Source organism: Dermacentor andersoni, chromosome 6, assembly GCF_023375885.2.
Source record: "Dermacentor andersoni chromosome 6, qqDerAnde1_hic_scaffold, whole genome shotgun sequence".
Lineage (NCBI taxonomy): Eukaryota > Metazoa > Arthropoda > Arachnida > Ixodida > Ixodidae > Dermacentor > Dermacentor andersoni.
This window is the reverse complement of record NC_092819.1, coordinates 123,510,613-123,531,085: the sequence shown is the minus strand read 5'-3', so window position 1 is coordinate 123,531,085 and position 20,473 is coordinate 123,510,613. Positions and strand designations below refer to the sequence as shown.

General features: G+C 50.5%; 1 protein-coding gene across 2 annotated transcripts in view; it reads left to right on the top strand.

The window, feature by feature from the left end:
• The window catches only part of LOC126523330 (uncharacterized), a 93,687-nt gene that overhangs the window by 52,225 nt on the left and 20,989 nt on the right, over positions 1 to 20,473 (top strand). The window lies entirely within an intron of this gene.

Below are 20,473 nucleotides of genomic sequence, written 5' to 3'. Positions count from 1 at the left end.
GCCCTACATTATGTGCATGTTTAATAGCTTCCGAGTGGTTGTAAGAAAAAAATTTCTGGTTCAACATTCATTATTTCGTGCAGCAGGACTGAAAGACAGGGGACAGAAACGAAGCAAACACAACACTGTGACTCTTAAAAGAATTTAACTTGCGATGCAAAAAGCAGAGAAATATAAGCATGTGCCGATTTCCAGGTTTTAAAAAGTACTAATGCTTTCAGGCTGCATGCCTTATGCAAACATTCCTGTAATCTTCTTTTTCCGTGCTGGAATGTTTGCATAACACGAGTAGCCTAACTCTAGGGCCGGCTTTTTCGAACATTCACGTCTGCACATCTTCAAACAGAATTCATTTGAGGGTCAGCTCTGTGTGTTTACTTTATTTTCGTCCATTCTCTTCCTGTCGCGCTGCAGCTAATAATTATCCAACGTCAACTAGCCCACATTCCAGGTTCAACATTGCATAGGCTCTGCAAGTAAATTTCTGCGCTATCTTTAGCGCGAGCTCAAATGTCCGAAGCAGGGAAGATGTGTGAAAACCAAACGACTATTGTTGTGAGGCAATGCAATCTCGTGTGAATCGGAACGTAAGCCAGGGTTTTCTGATGTTTTAAGTGCCATAATCACGATATATGATAATGAGGCAGGCCGCAGTTGGGGACTCCGCATTAATTTCTGTGAAAGCTGGCACCTTCCACTCAAACGAAAGGTCTGCGTGAATACAGATACGCAGAGCTTGCTTCCGTGCGTGCCCGCATTAACGCATGTGATCATCTTATTCGACTATATGCGGCGAGCTCCGTGGAACTACCGTGACAGTGCTGTAACGTGCAGGAACATGGTCCCATTAAACAAGGCGTGGGCAGCTTCACATTTCATTAGCCAGCTCTCTGGCTTGAACGAGACAGTTACGGTTTCTCTGGCAGGGGATGTCCCGTAACCTCGAACCATAAGTACCCAATCTGTAGGTACCCATAAGCTAAGTGGCCTCGCTGTCACCGAACTTATGCGAAACAAACGTCTACCGTTCCTGCCCGTGAACAGTGATGGCCACGTTTTAGCTTTACAAGCACGTCACGTATGGAAGGGGAGAGGCGATGCATATTTTGCCTTTATATGCCAACACGAATTCAAGGGGGCGCTAAGGAACCGCACACCCAAATGAAACTCTCCGCCCGCTTTTGCAAGTGAATGAGGAGTACATGTATACAAGGGTTCATGAGCCCATTTCTCGGTAGCAAGAGATACGCGCATGTTTACGTGCAAAGAAACTAATTTCTCCAGCGTATTTCAATAGGCAGGCATAAAGAGAATCGCTTAAGTCGTCCCTTCCACTGTGGTAAGATTGAATGGCGTTTAACGGTTTCGTTTTCACCTTGATGCAAACGAAGGAGATTGCCGCTTTAGATCCACGCAGACTGACCGAGCAAGTTTGGAATGAACTGAAAAGTGCTAAGCACGCGTGGTCGGCAGACAAAAATATCGGGCTAATTCTTCTCTTAGTTCTGCATCGACAATCTAGGAACCTCTCTCGAGCGCCTTTTCGCCAACCACCATACACCGGACCACAATACTATACCGAGCTTGCAATTTGTCCTGCCCAGGACCGCTGCCAAGGGTAACCTTAGATCTCCGCAGCCCCGCTTTGAATCTTACGTCGAAGATATGAGAACGGCACAGTTCCCTATGCTAAATCTGTGACGACATCTGTGACGCGAAATTTTCATAATTTCATAATTTATTTATTAGCAAAAGTACAGATAATTACATGTGCGTAGTATACATAAGGAGGTCCCATAGTCAAAGACTGTATCGGGACCTCCTGTTAAAGACACTTATGGTGTTATACAATCTTTAAAGCAACAGTAGTACAGATGAGAGCTTAGAGTAATATCAAAACATGTTTATACCATATGGGTAATAAGAACACTTGTTAACAGAGTGATAATATAAAAAAGAAAAAAAATTATCAGGAAATGGACAATTTCAATATGTATTTATTATGAATGATTTTAGTTCTCCTTTAAATTGGTATAAATTTTTAGCATTTTTGATTATAGGCGGTAGAGTATTCCAAAGCGATATCGATGAAAATTCCGCAGTCTGTTTGCCATAGTTAGTTTGCACTTTAGGTAGACGGAAATTATTATTGATTGCAAATCTATTGTGACTATGAGCTATCAGGTCACAAGATGAGAAGCAGATTGATGGTAGTTCCTTAGACATTCATTTTCAGAATAAAATCCCTAGATTATATTTGGTGAGTTCTGAAATGGTTAGGATGTTGTTTTCATGTAGTAAGGATTTTCCATTTGCAAAGCGTGAACTGCTTATAATAATTCTTATGGATTGGTTCTGGATTACCTGGAGAGATGCCAAGTGAATGTTATAAGTGTTCCCCCAGCATAATATGCCGTAGTTAATATGAGAGTGAATGAATGAGTGGTGTAGCGAGATTAATGTATTATGTGTAAAGTAAGGACGAGCTTTAATTAGAAGGCGAATACCGTATGCTATTTTCTTTTTGATGTGAGAAATGTGATCTTTATATTCCAAGCTGCAGTCAAGAGAAATCCCAAGAAAAGATGAGCATGGGCTGGCAGAGATAGAGTGTGAGCCAAAAGTTAAAGAAGGGGAGGAGGAGGAGGAGGAAAGAACTTTATTGGGTCCTGAGGAACCCCTTCCCACCCACTCTTGGTTTAGTGGTCGGCAGGGGTCGCGGGCCGCACCCACGTTGGGACGGGAAGCCCGTGAGCCTCCGCCCTTTCGTGAGCCCTCTGGACGGCCCGAAGCTGGGTCTGGTGGTCGTCGCTTCGCAGGGCGTCCATCCAGTCTTCTTCTTAGCTGAACACGGTGCCGCTTAACGCGGAGCATTGCCAAAGCATGTGCGATAGCGAGCAGTACGATTCGCCGCAATCCGGACATTGCGGCTCTACGTCCGGTGAATAAAGGCTCATTCTGCCTCTCGAGGGGAACGACCTTGTTTGCAGCATTCTGAATATAGATGACTGTGGTCTAGTAAGTTTAGCGTGGGGGAGCGGGAAGGTCCTCCTCGACAGCTGATAATGTGTTGTTAGTTCGTTGAAGGTGAGCAGCGGGTCTCGGTGCTCCCCTCCCTCCCCGCCACTTCGCTCGCCACGATCGCCGCGGTGCGTGAGTCCTCGCGCGCGTCCGTGTGCCAGCTCGTTGGCGTTGGGAAAGTCGGTGTGCACGTCGGCCCCCATGTGGGCTGGAAACCATTTGAGGATGTGATGACCCGCGGCTCCCTCACTGCCGAGGACGGCCGCTGCTTTCCGCGATATCGAGCCCGAGGCGAATGCTCTGGCCGCCGATCGCGAATCTGTGTATACGTATGGAAGTTCGGGGTCCCTCATTGCCATGGCTATTGCCACCTGTTCGGCCACCTCGGACGTTACCCCCTTGACCGATGCTGCGTTGATGATCGTACCATCCCAGCGTATCGAGACGGCCGCGTACCGGTCGCTGCGCCCGTACTGGGCCGCGTCTACAAATGCCGCCAGTCCCGGACAGCTGGCGGTCGATTTCAGCAGTGCTCGGGCCCTCGCCTTTCGGCGCCCCTCGTTGAATTGCGGGTGGACGTTTCTCGGAAGCGGTTCTACCTTGAAAGTGCCCCTGACCGCCGCGCTGAGCGCGACGCTGCGTGCGTTGCACTCTGCCTCGGCATTTATACCTGCTTCTTCTAGGATGCGTCTGCCGGCCCTGGTGGTCGACAGCCGCACGACCTGTGCCTTGGTCTGTGCTTCGATGATTTCTGCTAGCGTATTGTGGACCCCTAGCCGATCGAGCCGCTCCGTGCTTGTACTGATCGGAAGACCTAGAACCCTCTTGATGCTCTTGCGCATCAGTGTGTCTATCTTGGCCGCGTCTCTCTTGGTCCATTTTAGCGCCGAGGCTACGTAATTTACGTGACTCATGAGGAAGGCGTGGTAAAGTCTGATGAGATTGCTCTCGCTGAGCCCTCCCCTGCGGTTGGTCACCCTGAGGATCAGCCGGAGCATGTTCTCCGTTTTGGACGTGAGTCTCATGACCGTTTGCGTGTTACCGCCTTTAGCCTCAATTAGCAGCCCCAAGATTCTTATAGTGTCCACTCTGGGGATCGGCTGGCCGTCACTCGTGCGTAATTTGATTGGTATTTGATCGATCGGCGTCAAATTCCTCATGCCTTGTTTCGAGGGCCTGTAGAGCAACAGTTCCGATTTGCTGGGTGACAGACGGAGTCCCGTTTCCTTCAGGTACTCTTCCGTTGTGTCCAGCGCCTCTTGAAGAGCCCGCTCGACTTCTGCGTCGGACCCTCCCGGGCACCACACCGTAATATCGTCTGCGTACAGGGCGTGATTGACGTTGGTCACTCTCGTCAGCCGGTCCGAGAGCCCTTTCAATGCTAGATTGAATAATAGCGGGGAGAGCACCGCCCCTTGTGGGGTGCCCTTCGCGCCCAGCGTGTAACAATCGGACGTGGCCTGTCCTATTTTGATCGTGGCTTTCCTGTCTCTGAGGAAGGAGCCTATGTAAGAGTGGAATTTCCGGCCGAGCCCCATCACCGAGATCGTTTCCATTAGAAATCTGTGTTTCACCGTGTCGAACGCTTTCGTTAGGTCCAGGGCCAGTATGCCCCTGGTGTCTCTGGTTATGCCGTCGATTATGTGCTTTTTGAGTTGTAACATTACGTCCTGTGTGGAGAGGCCCGGTCTGAAGCCCACCATGTTATGTGGGAAGAGGCCCTCTCTCTCTCTATGTACCGCGATACTCGGTTATGTATGGCATGTTCCGCCGTCTTGCCTACGCACGAGGTCAGCGATATTGGCCGCATGTTCTCCGCCGCAAGTGGTTTACCGGGTTTCGGTATTAGTATGACCGAAGCCTCTTTCCAGGCCTCTGGTACTTGTCCCGTTTCCCACGCTCTGTTTATTTCTTCGGTGAGCTTGTCGACCGACTTTCCGTCTAGGTTTCTTAACAGTTTATTCGAGACCCCATCAGGGCCCGTCGCGGAGCGTCCGTTGAGGCCTTGTAAGGCATCCCAAATTTCCGATTCCGTGAAGGGCGCGTCGAGTTCTTCGACCTCTGTGCCGGCGTATTGTGGATAGTCGCCATCGCCTGACGGGCCCAGTGGTAGATACGTCTCGGCCAGCTCCTTTAGGAACTCGCTCTCCGTTTTGCCCTGCTCCTTTTGTTTGTGTAAAATCCTATCAATTGCCAATCTCTGATTGCCTTTGGATTGCTTGTCGTCTAACAGTTTCTTTAGGAGGTTCCATTTGCGCCCGGTTCTCATTTGTCCGTCTACCGACGCGCACACCTCGTTCCACTGTTGCTTGGAAAGCTCGATCGAGTGCGCTTCGATTTCCCGGTTTAGTGCCGCTACTTTCTTTCGCAGTCTGCGATTTAGTCTTTGCGTTTTCCACCTGGCCGTGATGGAATTCTTTGCCTCTAATAGGTGTGCCAATCTCGCGTCCATCCTTTCCACGTTCAGTTCAGTTTGGACAACCCTCGTCGCGGTGCCAACGTCCTCTTTGAGCCTTCTAAAAAGGCTGTCTAGGTCCGCATATTCGCTTTTGTCTTCCTTCCTTATTTTGCGGAAGGCGTCCCAGTCGGTGACCTTAAATTCTCTCGGTGGTGCCGCCTTGACGGGGATCGTCACTGCCAGTATGCAATGGTCACTGCCGAGGTTCTCGTGCAGGTTGCGCCACTCGGCCCCTCGCACGTTCTTGACGAAGGTCAGGTCGGGCGTCGTGTCCTGCGCCACCGACGTGCCTAGTCGAGTTGGATAGCGGGGGTCGGTCACCAGCTCTAGCGAGCACATAGTGACTGCCTCCAATAGCCGTTCTCCCTTAGGCATTGGCCTTGCATAACCCCAGGCTCCGTGGGGCGCGTTAAAATCTCCTGCCACTATTAGCGGGGCCCCCCTGGCCATTGAGGCCGCCTTCGTTATTATCGACGTGAACGATTGTTTGCGGTCAGACGGCGGGCTGTACACGTTCACTACGAATACGCTGTTTTTCAGCCAACTGTTCGGTATGATTTCGATCGCGGTTACCTCCGCTTTCGCGTTGCCTAATTTGAAATCTCGTTCCTGGAAAGAGCATTTGTTCGCGACAAGCGTTGCCACTCCGCGCTTACCCTGTTCGAATTTCGACGAGGCGACCCGGTAGCCGGGCAAGGTCACCTCGCTACCCAAAGTTTCTTGTAAGATTATGACGTGCGGTTTGTCCGCCTGTGAGGCAACGAACTGTAGCAGCGGAGCCTTGCGCTTTTTGATGCTAGCGCAATTCCACTGCCACACGACCAGCTCTCTAGTTGGAATGTTCGCCATGATTGATACATTGGATTTGTTTAGCACCTGCAGGCGCCATGTGTGCTTCGATGCGCGTCACTCTTGCCGCGAGCGCTACTATGCTTTCCGCTAGTTGCTGGACCATTAGCTGCAAAGAGCTAATCGACTGCTTAATTCCCAATAGGATGCTGCTGGACTCGTGTTCCGCCAGGTTTCCCTCCTCCGTCAGGGGAGGGGCCCTGCGTTTGACCGAGCGAACAGACTGCTCCCCTTGCGGGGTCGGTGTACTTTGCGCCACCTGCTGCTGCTGTTCGGCTGGCTGAGAAGTGGAACCTTGTTTCCGAAACGATTCGAAATCCGCCCTCATTTTCTTGATCTCCTCTTTGAGGCGCGCGTTTTCTTCCGCTAGCTCAGCTATTCTAGGGTCTTCCTTGTTATGCTTTGGCAATGCTACCTGCGTTACCTTTGATTGTGATTTCGGTTGCGGCTTTGGCCTGGCCCGGTCCGCCCAGGTCGGCCCCTCTTGAATGCGCACTTGGGAGCGGGAGCGCCCCCTGGAGAGGGAACGGCCTCTCGATCGGCTGCGCTGTCGTAGTGTCGGCGTTGTCGAACGTCCCCGTCTGGGGGCGCTTGTCACGCTGGAATCGCGTGATCTACCTTCCACCTGTTGCGGCTGGCTTTGCAGCCGCGATTTCTTGGCATTTCTGCGTCGGCGCCTCCTGCGCCGCACGACGTAAGGGATTTGGTATCGTTGCTTGCACTTGTTGTCCGCCGTCGGGTGTTGGCCCCCGCAAAGGGCGCACTTGGGCGAGCACTGGTGGTCTTCAGCCGGGTCGTTGACTCCGCAGCCGCGGCACCTTTTCTTGTGAGGATTTGGACACACGTCGACTCTGTGGCCCAAGTCACCGCACCCGTAGCACACGTCGTTTTGCCGCTTGTATAGCGTGCAGCGTATTAGGCTTACGCCACACATGATATAGTTCGGCACTTTCATGCCGTCGAAGAGCACTACCACCGTCGAGGTGTTTTTGATCCGCTTGGCTTCCAAGGCCTTGGGATTTCTTTGGTTGACGATCATGGCCTGAAGCTGGGCCTCGTTGATTTCGGGGTCCACTCCTCTGATGACCCCCTTGCACGTGTTGTCCGGCGCCGCAATGTATGCGGCCACATTGTATGCGCCTTCTCGTAGGTGAAGCTTGTGAATTCCGGCGTATGCGTTGGCGTTCTTCTCAGTCGGCGTGGACACGACGAGAATGTTCTGGGTTGCGTTCGGACAAACGATGTCTTCCTCGGTCTCGTTCGGCGGGAGCGAGGCCGCCATTGCTAGTGCTTGCGCCAGGCGAATCTGACTCACTTTTTTCACGTCGAGGCCGTCTCTCGGCCTCACTATGATGCGAATGTGGTCCCTCGGTAGCCGGGGGAGCCTCGATGCGGCGACGAGGCGCTTGATCGCGCTCTGCGGGCCAGCCGTGCGGCGGCCGCCCTTCGTCTCTGCTCGTCCCTCGTTGCCTCGGTCCGGAACGGTCGGTCCCGGTTTGGCCTTCTTGTTTCTACCCATGGCCGTCGCCCAGCCTGGGCGATTCGCTTCTTCTTGGGAGATGTCCTCTCCCTCTACGACGGTCTCCATAGCGGGCATCCTGCCGCGCACTCGTACGAGCGAGGCCTGGGCCTGCTCGCTCCTCGACCCCGGCGATGGGCCTAGTCGGGTAGGGCTAGCTGAGCCGCAGCGTGGTTTGAACTAAAACGTCTCGGAAATTGAAAAGAGTTCACTGACCGGAAGAAAAATCGGACATCGGCGTGTTCCTTAGAAGAAAGTGCGTCGAATAGTGCACATTTCGTTGCTAGGAATCACATAAATCAGTCCGAAAACGTGTACAGAAGCGGGAGCCGAAAATTCCACATCCGCACAGGTCGACTTCTTCTTCTTCCTCTAAAGAAGGGGAGGATACCGAATGTTGTTGATGTGAGGAAAATACAACAAATTTAGTCTTGGTGGCATTAATAGATAATAGGTTAGCATTACACCAATTTAAAACATTTTCTAGATCAGTATTTAGGCTGTTAATAAGAGGTGACATGTTTTTATGAGAGGCAAATATGGTAGTATCATCAGCGTACAGAATGCACTTAGTAGACGACAAACAGTTAGGTAGGTCATTGATATAAATAAAAAAAACAGTAGTGGTCCTAAGATGGACCCTTGAGGGATGCCAATGTTAGTGGTTTGTTCTCTGGAGTAGGCATTAGACACAGACACTATCTGAACTCTGTTTGATAAGTAACTTTTTAATAGTGAGAGCGCAGGACCACGAACACCGATAGCCTCAAGCTTAGCAAAAATGATAATATGGTTTAAGCAGTCGAATGCTTTTGTTAGATCATTGAAAACCGAACCTGCAAATAGACCATCGTCAATTATTTTTTTAAGGGGTCAGTTAGACGTATGAGTGCAAAATCTGTGGAGTATCCATTACGAAAGCCAAATTGGCATGACGAGAGAATAATAAATTTAGTGAGATATTTGGTTAGACTCAATGCGATTAATTTCTCCAGAACTTTGCCGAAAAAAGGCAAACTACAAATAGGGCGCTGGTTATGTATTAATGTGCTGTCACCTTTTTTTAGAACAGGAATGACTTTACCGCGCTTAAGCTCATTAGGAAGCACACCAGTCTTGAATATCGAATTAGCAATATAACACATGATACCTGAAATTAGGTGGGCTATCATTTTAATGGTAGCTGGTAGAACTTCATCTATTCCAGCACTGGCGGGTTTTAGGTGACATATAACGCTATATATTTCTTCTGGCGTTGTGGGGAAAAGAAAAAATGAGTGAGGGAGAGGATTAAGTTGAGTTACTTGTGAAGGAGAGGGTGTTTCATTATCAAAAAAATAGGAGCTGGAGGCGTTGGCTATTTGGACAGGGGTGTTATACTCTGAGTAATTGTATATAATTTTTGATAGCTGTTCTGGTTTAGAATTCCTGTTTAGAAAGGAGTTGACGATGTCCCATTTCAGCTTGTTGTTATTGCCGGCTTGTAAGATTTTTTGTTCAATATATAATCGTATTGCCCCTTTTAGCTGTCTGTTTACCGAGTTACGTAACCTTTTATATCGGGCAATTAATTTGGTATTAAAAGGCTGGTTTTTAGTTATTTGTACAGGTTATGGCGTTGGCGCAAAGCTGCTAATAACTTTTTAGACATTCATGGAGTGTGAGAGAATGCAATGGTTTTTTTACATTTCCTTTTACAAGTGAATTTATGAATAAGTGATATAATAACAGTAAGAAATTTAGAAAATGCTCTCTGAGGATCATTAAAAGTTTTTATTTCAGACCAGTCTATATTAGCAATGGCAGTTATGAAGCTCTCTTTGTCCAGAACGTATTTAGAGTGTGGAAGAGGGCAAGGGCTCGAGTTATATTTAAAACGTAGAAGCAATGGGTAATCATCTGTTATGTCAATATCAAGAACTTTCACCTCTGGTGTAGTTATTAAGTTAGAGAGCGCGAGATCAATTAGCGTACCTGAGCCATTAGGAACCTGTCGTGTAGGAACATCAATTAAGCATTCGAATCCGTAGTTTTGTAGTAGACTAGTGTAAGAAATAACTGTTGGTGAAGTGTAATTGAGTAGGTTAATGTTAATATCGCCCAATATAATGACATTCTTATTTTCTAGTGAAGGGTATGTAAAGTATGATCAAGATTATAAAGAAAGTCATCGACTGATGATGAAGGAGAACGATAAATGCAACCAAATATGAAGTCTCTGTCATCATTAGAGGGAGAACAATTAACTATTTCAATCCAGACAGATTCGCAATTAGTGATGGGTAAGTGTAGATCATGTCGTCTGCGATAATTAAGATTAGGAGAGATATATATTGCCGCACCACCATGACTGCTAGTTAATCTCTTTCAATATTCTGAATTGTAGTTGAGGAAGCAATAAAGATTTTTGTCATCGTCTGATAACCAAGTTTCAGTCAAGGCAATTAATGAGATAGCAGGCCATTCAAGGGGAAAAGATCACACGTGACGCAAACACTCTAGGTGATTGTGACGGAGACCTGCTCCCCAAAGTCCACACACTCCTCAAATTATTGAGAGCAGTTGACCGCACAAAACTAAAGACGTATTTGCGGAACTTAACGGTTGAGGGGCTACATAATCAACTTAATTCCCCGAGTGCCAGTTAGCGTCGACGAAGTTGTCTGTGTTTATCGAGAAGCTCCGACGTAGGAAAATTGCGGTGTGGAGTAAATATTCCAACCCAGAACAAAACAACACATTTAAAACGAAAAGTGAACTCTATTAAAGCAGGAGCCATTGTTATGGCCGTACTGTTAAAAGCAAGCAGGTCGGAGAAGGCATGGCGTAGTATAATCACCATGCCGTCTTCTCGTTGAATAATTGTATGTCTTTTAAATCTGGAAGGGTATATCTGGTCGCATCGCTAAATAAAATAACATGTGTGCAGCCAAGCTTGAACTCAAATCTGAGGCTGTCGTTGTGTCCTATTGCTACAATTTTCGCCGAGCTGTTGGTCATATCGCGTTTGCCGGCTGCGTTAAAAATGAAACTATTAAAAGAAAGACTGACGATAGCTTCACATAGCTATTTATTCCATCTTTGGCGCATCTTCACGAATATTTCGGCTATATATAATCAGCAAGACGTCCCAAGTGCTATAATATATAAAACCACACCAAGCATGCAAGAAGAAGCAAGGATGAAGGGTTTGTTATTGACTGCGTTGAATTTAGCATTTCGTTATGAGGCATACAGAAGATTATGCCACACAAACGCATACTGTGAGATGCATGTGACGGGAATAAACATCAAGTGCAATAAGAGGCTGCTTGACCTGGGTGCGAGGTGGTCAAGCAAGATTTTACAAGAGGTACATAAATCAATTAGTTTCGTATATATATATATATATATATATATATATATATATATATATATATATACATATATATTATGGTAAATGTAGCGCCTGCGTGGAAGAAGCGTGGGGTGAGAACCAGGAAGAGCAGATCGACAACATCAAGGACGTTTTGCAGCGTGTCAGGCTCGCCTTGATTCCTTTTAAATAAACCCCGTTTCTTTCGTGGCGCATCAGTTTTTGTGGAGGTTGCGGAGTAATTGAAGTAACGACGGACCCAGAACCATTTATTCTTCGCCGGAGTCGTCGCCTCGCCGGACTACCACCTTTGCCTGCTGACATGTCCAACGACCGAGACGTTCACTGTCCTATGCCTCCTGGCACGAAGACATAGGACGCCACTACCGAAGACTACGGGTTTTCTCCAGGAAAGCAGGTGAAGATGTGGACGAGTGGCTTATGCATTACGAACGAGTAAGCAAGGCCAAAGACTGCGGCACTACCGACAAATCAATCAACGTTGTCTTCGCACTCACTGACATTGCCCTGATGCGGTTTGAAAATCATGAAGAATTATTCACAACGTGGGAGCGTTTTGTTGTTGAGCTAAAGAAATGCTTTCATGATTCAGAGGCAAAAAAGAAACACACAGAGAGCACAGCTACCAGGTGGGACTTGCACTACCGACATTGAAGAGATTTCGAAATTGTGCAAGCAAGCCAACGCGATAATGTCGGAGGAAGACACAAAGTGGGGAACCTATTTAAGGGCATAGCAGAAGATGTCTACAATTTTCTGATCGGCAAGGATAGTCTCGCTTCAGTGTTTGAAGCACTGCCATATGTTCGAGGCACTAGAGATGCGCCGAATAACGCCAGAGTTTGGCCGATTGGCCACTTGTGAACACTTTGTTCAATATCGACATGAGCTCTTCATTTGACCTGCCGTCGACCATAAGACAGACCGTCCGCGAAGAGGCACAACGAAACGGCACGTCGCCTGTCTGATGTCTCTGACACCTCCTTTTCGCAAGCCCCGGCCACTTCTCCACCTGCGAATGTGTGGCATCCGTCGGTTAAATTCACAGATTTATCAGAGTACTGACGCCCACCGGCATCGAGCAGCAAATGCTCTTCGGATACCCAATTTGAACACCGCCCTCGTTACGCCTGTTCCACTGGACGTCCCACGAGTGGCTGTGCTCCGCGTTACGACCCAGTCACTCGTCCTACGCGTGCTGAAGTGCCTGACTGTTCTGACGATTACCGAAGAAGCCGTTCGCTTCCTACGTGCTAAGTCTGCAGTGTTATTGGCCACATATCCTGATTTTGTCCTCATCGCACCAACACCCAGTGGTCTTCAATGGCGCAATCGCCTTCAGGCAGCAACTTTTGGCAAGGAAACTTCCGGAACCACTCTCCCGCTTCCGACCTTAGCGTGACGCCGCCTCTTGGTCGTCGAGTGCACCGGTCTCCTCGACCACGACATCGTTCAAGGTCACCACCACTGGAAAGCTAGAGAGCGTAGCCAGTGGAGGGGAAGTCACTGGAGATTCGCTGTTGAACGAAAGTGGTGGCATTTCGTACGCGCTCAGGCAGGATGCTCCAAGCGAGGACGCTGCATTTCATGCCTGTGAGGACACTCCCGCGCCTGCTTTGTCCGCTCTGTGTTCCGGTGCGCTGTGCTAGTAGCAATCATCAGGCCTTCGATGCTGCAGTAGTCTGCGCATTTAACGTGCACGAAGAACATTTTTCTACCACATTGTCTAACGTCTATGGCTCAGCGGCGCTCTAAATTATAGATTGTCAACCCTTCAGGCGAAAACGCATTGGTGCCCGCTGGAACGAAGCTTGCTTTCTTCAAAGACCTCTACCACGTCAGGCAGACTCCTACAACCACTGACGCCTCCTAGCTCTCAGTTCGAGCAAGTTGGAATTGATCTCATGGGTTGCTTTCCTCGCTCATCGAAAGGAAAGCGTTGCATCATCGTAGCTGCCGAATCTCTGACTCGGTACTGTGAGAAGGCAGCCTTACTATCTGCAACCACCAGCCAAGTTTCCCTTCTTCTGCTGCACTCGATCATTCTCCGTCACGGCCCTCCTCAAGTCATCATCAGCGGCCACGGCCGCCAGTTTACTGCAGATTCGTAGAACAGCTTCTTCGATTGTGCGCTTCCAGCTTTCGCCATTCGACACCGTATCACCCGCAAACAAATGGGCTGACCGAGCGTACGAACCACACACTGGTGAACATGTTGTCCATATACGCCGCATCTGACCATAAAGACTGGGGCAAAATTTTGCCCTTTATTACATCGTGTTTAACACTTCGAAGCATAAAACTACTGGCTACAGCCCATGTTTCGTCCTGTACACTCGTCTGCTGCGCTGCACACTAGACACCATATTTTCTTTCTCTACGCACTACGATCTCTCCATTGGCGAGACTCTGTGGCTCGCTGAAGAAGCTCGACGCTTGGCCCGCATAGGCTTACTCTGGCTTCGCAAGACCGGTCAAAGGCACGGTACGACCGACACAACAGGAATGTCCTCTCTTCTCGAGGGGATCTTGCATTGCTGTGGTGTGCGGTGCGCAAGCATGGCCTGCGTCAGGAACTTCGTACGTTGTTGTTGACAAGCTAAGTAAGATAAAATATCGACTGTCGCGTCCCACTGCAACTTTTCCAAGACTACGGGTGTACACGTAGCTCGTATGAAGGCCTTCACTCGGAGAAAACTGACTCGCTCGGCGGGCTTCGTGAAGGAGGGGAGAAATATTACGGGAAATTTAGCGCATGAGTGGAAGGAGAAGTATGGGGGAGAAGACGAGAAAGAGGAGGAGGACGTTTTACCCCATCTCATCGAAGAAGGATATCCTATCCTATCCTATCTCAGGCTCGCCTCAATTCGCATTAAACAAACTCGGTTGTTTTCGTGACGCATATATATATATATATATATATATATATATATATATATATATATATATATATGAGTGTTTGTTTGTGTCGATAAAAGTGCCGGCGCACTTGTTAAACACTGGATCAGAAGTTAACCTACTTCCTTCACACTCACATGTTTCGTTCTGTACACTCGTCTGCTGCGCTGCACACTAGACACCATATTGTCTTTCTCCACGCACTACGATCTCTCCATCGTGCTAGGGTTCGCGGGGCGAGGCGTCGCTCGCCCACCTCTTCTTGTCGTAGGCTGTTCCACGGACTTTGTAATGGAGTGTGAGGTTGAAGGGGAGTTTTTATCCCCTAAGGACTTCACTAAAGACTCCGGGTGCAGCTCGTTGCCACCAGACGTTCTTCAATGAGCAAGAGAAACGCGGTCAATGCCGGTGCGGCCGACGTTCAGCATAACGCCGGTTCCAACGCTCGGCGTCGCGCCAACTGCGCGGGCATTAAAAGCAATATCATTCGAGGGGCCAGGATGCCTCCGATGCCCAAGGAAGAGGCAAAGATCGTCGTGCGGCCCAGGGGAGGCCTGTGTATCAGCAAGTGTGGACCTACCGCAGTCGCCGACGCCATATGGCAGGCTGCCGGGCTCGATTCAGCGTCGCGGCACACCGACACGATGTGTCCCAACATTCAACAAAACATAATGGTGATCAGCACACCAAACAGGGACAACGCTGCACGCTACATCGGCATCGAGGGCATCTCCGTCGCCGGTCAACGTTTCGAGGTGAGCGCTTACGAGGCCGCCCCCCACTACACGTGCAAGGGCGTCATCCGAGGCATCTCCCTTACCGATGGGCCCGCGGCGATCGACAAGAAACCGAGAAATCCCACGGTGCTGGGCGCCAAAAGAATCAAGAATACCGGCACCGTGGTGGTCCTGTTCGAGGGGTACCGGGCGCCAACTTTTGTCTCCTACGGTGGCACTATCGTCGGGTGCACTTTATTTCGCAAGCAAATGGACGTGTGTTACAGCTGCGGCAGATTCGGGCATCGCTCCGACGTCTGCCCTTCGCCCAACGAAGCCATCTGCAGAGGATACGGAGAAGCACACCCCGACGCTCAGCATAGGTGCGATCAAATGCAAGCTGTGCGGAGGCGACCGCCTTACCGCCGCCAAGGAGTGCAAGCGACGATTTCAGACGCCATATCTCATCAGGCGCAGATGGGGGCAACGCTCCCGCGCCCTCAACGGCGAACACTTTCCGCCCATGGAGGGCGCGAATCAACCCCAGCAAGCATCGCCTAAACGCCAATACGGTCGCAGCCGCTCCCGGTCCAGGGGCCGCTCCGTCTCCAGGGCCAGGTCGAGGTCAAGATCCCTGTTGCAATCCAGATCCAGGTCCAGATCCGGTTCCAGAACCCAGCCAGCATCAGGGCCTCTGCCCACTCCCCACGTTGCGGAAAGCAGGCGACCATTGTTTGGGCCGATCTGGTACGACCCAAGCCCGGCGCCAATACCGAGGCTGCTCCGGCATCTCGTGGCAACCCTCCCACAGAGCAAGCTAGAGACGCGGAAGTCATTCGCTTACGCAAAAAAAACGACAACCTCAAGAACACGATCAAGAGGCTAGTTAGCGAAATGGCAGAGATTAGGAAACTTGTTTCGAATGTGTCGGGTAACGGTGCGTCAGTCACGGCCACCGAGACTCCAATCCCAGCTCCGGTAGACGGTACTGCGACGTCCTCCAAAGGCAGGGCATTACTCAAACAAACATGTGAATCCGGAAGTCAGCGAGATTAAGCAAAGTCTCATTGGGCTAGCAGACGGCCTCAAACAGGTCACCGCTAGCGTCGCTTGCCTCAGTGATAACGTTCGCCAAATTCAGGTTGCGCACGGGGACCCCAACAGGGGCCTCGGAGCTCTCGCAGATCGCATCGACGCCATTGAGGCGCGAATGGCTTCATCTGCCTCCGTCGTACAACCGCTAACCGTTCCCGCCATACTTAAGGAAGCTACACTGCATTATCCCACCAGCGCGGCGACAGGAGGTCCCAATTATTGCGCAGGCCTAACTGCCCCGTTAGGTGGTAGTCCGTCAGGTCAGCCATAATGGATAGATCGAAAGAGAGTTTTCACATTTGGCAATGGAACTGCAGAGGGTTTCCTAACAAAAAAGCCCCTCTGCAGAAGTTTTTCAGGTCTTTCGCTGCGAAACCTCAGGTCATTGCTCTCCAGGAAACATTAATCTCCGCCGCCTCGCTCCAGAGCTACAGGGCCGTGTCGGGCCCGCCCGGGGGGGGGGAGGCGAGGGATTTGCACCTTGATCGATAAACGGCTAACTCATATCACCCACGACCTCAAGCTGGCGAGTGGTAGAATCGAATATGTCATGGTTGAGATCCTGCTCGACGTTCCGCAGCGGAATCAGAGCAGAAACAGCGTGTTCGTCTTCAATGTATATAGCAACCCCAGAGACTCGCGCCAGCAGTTCAAGACCATCCTGAAGAAGGCGACCGACTTGGCCGGCCCTTTACGTCTACGACACTACCAAGGGGCGCAACCTGTGGCAAGACGCCAACGAGATGGACCTCACTCTGGTTACTCACAAGAATTTTCCTACGCGCATCGGCAACTCCGTCACCCGGGACTCGACACCCGACCTCGCCTTCGTGAGGAACGTCGAGGACGTGGGTTGGGAGAACACCGCCATGGAGTTCGGCAGCGACCACTACATTCTCGATACCAACTTCAATGTGTCTTGGAGTAGGGTCAGGGAATTCACGTTCATCGATTGGGACCATTTTCGCAAGATTCGTGAAGAACCAGGGAGAGCCAGGGCACCCGCCACTCCGAAGAATGGTGTGAAGGCATCCGGAACGACGCTTCCGCGGCCACCAAGAAAGTGGAAACAGATCTTGACGTCGAGCGGATGGACAGCAGACTCGCCCACCTGATCGAGGCCAAAACCGCCCTGCTCCGCCGATGGAACGGTCAAAGGCTCAATCGCAGACTCCGAAAGAAGATTTCGGATCTCAACAAGGTCATCGATGACCACTGCAAGGCGCTATGCCAGCAGCAGTGGGACGAGCTCTGCGAATCAATCGACGGACAGATGCGCAACGGCAAATCCTGGGGTATGCTGAAGCACGTTCTCGACGAAAGTGGCTCGAAGTCAAATCAAAGGCATACGTTGACCAGGGCCCTTCACGAAGCCACCAGGTCTCACACGGTCGATGAACTCGTCGCAAAACTCATACAGAAGTACCTGCCTGTCCGTCGCGACGGAGATCCGTCGACCCCACTCCCGGACAACCGAGGCCCTCCACGCCCCTAGCTGGACGAAGACTTCTCCATTGCCGAGGTCAGACAGGCCATCTTCGCGCTCAACCGCAAGTCTGCGCCGGGTCCGGACGGAGTCACCAACAGAATGCTGAGAAACCTCGACGACATGTCGATTGTCTTTCTGACCGACAAGATAAACGAGTCCTGGAAGAGCGGCATTGTACCTGCAGAATGGAAGGCGGCCACCACGGTGCTCATTCCCAAGCCCGGCAAGGCCCCGAACATCGAAAACTTGAAGCCGATTTCTCTGACCTCCTGCGTTGGCAAGGTCATGAAGCGCGTCGTCCTGAACAGGCTTAACGGGTACCTCGAAGACAACGAGGTTTACACGCACAACATGATCGGCTTCCGCGCCGGACTCTCAACGCAGGATGCCATGAAACTAATCAAGCATCAGATTGTGGATGGCCGTTCCAGAGACGTCAAGGCTCTGCTCGGTCTGGACCTCGAGAAGGCTTTCGACAACGTGCTCCATACCTTCATCGTCAAGACCATTCCAGACCTGGGTCTCGGTTCCCGATTCCACAGCTACGTCAGCTCTTTTCTAACTGACAGGAAGGCCAAGCTTCGCATTGAAGACTTCCGCTCCGAAGATGTGCCCCTCGGAGGGCGGGGCACTCCTCAGGGCGCCGTCATCTCCCCGACACTGTTTAACATCTGTATGATTGGTCTTTCCGAGAGGTTGGCGCGTGTCGAGGACGTAAAGCATACCATCTGCGCCAATGACATCACCATGTAGTGCTCCCGCGGCTGCGAGGGCAGAGTCGAAGAAGCCATGCAGGAGGCGATCGACGTGATCGAGGAGTATCTCCGCCCCACCGGACTTCGATGCTCCCCCGCCAAGTCGGAGCTCCTGCTTTTTAGAAAAGAGAAGGGAGGCAGACCCAAAGATTGGAAGCCAGTCTCCGAAAGCAGCATCAGTCTTCGCACTTGTGACGGGCGGATAATATCCAGGGTCGACGTTATTCGGGTCCTGGGCATGTTTGTCGAATTCAACGGCGGGAACGGAACTGCTCTCCGCAAGATCATCGCAAAGACGGACAACGCTTTCCGCCTCGTTCGCAGAATCGCAAACCGGCATCGAGGAATGAAGGAAAACAATCTTCTCAGGCTGATCAATGCCTTCGTACTCTGCCACTTCACGTACACGATTTCTATCCACAACTGGCTCAGAGCGGAGCGAGACAAGCTCAACGTACTTATCCGCAAAATAGTCAAGAGGGCTCTTGGGCTACCCATCAGGACCCATACCGAGGATCTCTTGAAGCTGGGGGTACATAACACCGACGAGGAGATTGCCGAAGCCCAAGAACGCGCGCAACTCAGTCTCCTGGCCACCACAGCGGCAGGTAAACGCATCCTCGAAAAGCTGGGTTACCACCCTGCGGAATTCCCGATTGTCAGTTCCCCGATCCCTAGGTGCATTCGAGACAAGTTCGTAGTGGCCCCTGTGCCCCGAAACGTCCATCCCGTCCACAACGAGGGCATACGCAAGGCCACAGCAGCCGCCATTCTCAAACAGGTCAAGCAACACGACATTAGAGCAAGCTTCGTCGACGCCGCGTGATTTATAGTGATATATAGTGAAATTTATAGTGATTCTAAAACGGCAGTTAGGGCTTTTCAGAAGGGTTGCATCGCCAAGGAAGCTGTTCGTCTTCTTAGCGGCTCGAGTCCACATTCTCTGACAAACCATTCAATTCACTGGTTTCCCGCTCACGTAGGATCGGTCGAGGGTGCTTCCACGAATCTCTATGAGTGCCCACGAGGCTGCGCGTGACCTCACCGACCACGCTTCCTCTATAAGGAGCACTGACTCCCGTCCTTTCTACGGTCACAGGGACGCTCCTGCTACTCATAACGAGATTATTAAATATTTCTACATGTCCAGAAGGGTCTTTCCACCCCCTCACCCCAAGTTGAATAGGGCGCAAGCCGTATCGCTCAGGCTTCTACAAACCAGCACATATCCGTGTCTGTCCGCTCTCCACGAGGCTTACCCCGACGTGTACCGCGACGACGCCTGCCCGTCCTGCGGCCGGATCTCCACTCTACCTCACATGCTCTGGCAGTGCGGTTCGACATACCCCAAGTTCATCAAGGAGGAATAGGACCCGCTTCTGCGTATCCCCGCTCTAGAACAGCAAATCCTGGCCGGCCGGCGTGCCCGCGACCGGGCCGGTGTGCTAGACCTGCCGGTCCCGACGTGGGACTAGCCGGGTGCGCGACGAGTTCGCGTCCTCGCCGGACCTGCAATAAAGTTTGTTCACTCACTCACTCACACTCACAGACACCCAACCTAAATATATATATATATATATATATATATATATATATATATATATATATATATATATATATCGAAGAAAACAGTCAAGAAAATTTGACGCTCGGGTACCCTGCGAGAAAAATCCTGACTGCGCGTCTGATCATATGGGACTACATTCACGTGGCACATTGTAAATTAGCTCGACACACGATTTGCTTGGTTCCTACATAATATTACTAACCGAGTGCAGGTACGGCTACTAGAGTATACGACTACTAAAACCTCCCACGTGTCACGCAGCCGTGCGCACGACAGGCGATGTTCAGGCATAAATAAACGACTGCATGCTAATGCACTTCAGTGAACACCAATCACGGATTGCGTTTCGCGGTAATCGCGATTCCTTATAGCCAAGGTCGACTGTACTTGCAACAAAGGCAACAAATTTAGCTCTCGTCCTCTGATTGTCTTGCTATGGCAACCTGCTATTGAAGTCAGGAGAATCCTACAAATCATTTTGCCTGCGACAAAATCTGCTCCAAAACGCCTCTAGACAATTCCCACTGCTTTATTTACAGAAAAGTAAGAATAACACACCATAGTTCAATAAACGCTCCTAGTACCCTGTATGTCCGGTCATATTTCTCCACGCTGAGGCCTTATTATAAAATAAATTACTCGATTACGAAACATCGATTATTGATATTAGAAACACCTTGATCTCGACGCCACGTTCAGGCCTCAGTCGCGCCTGATTTGCGTCCGGGCC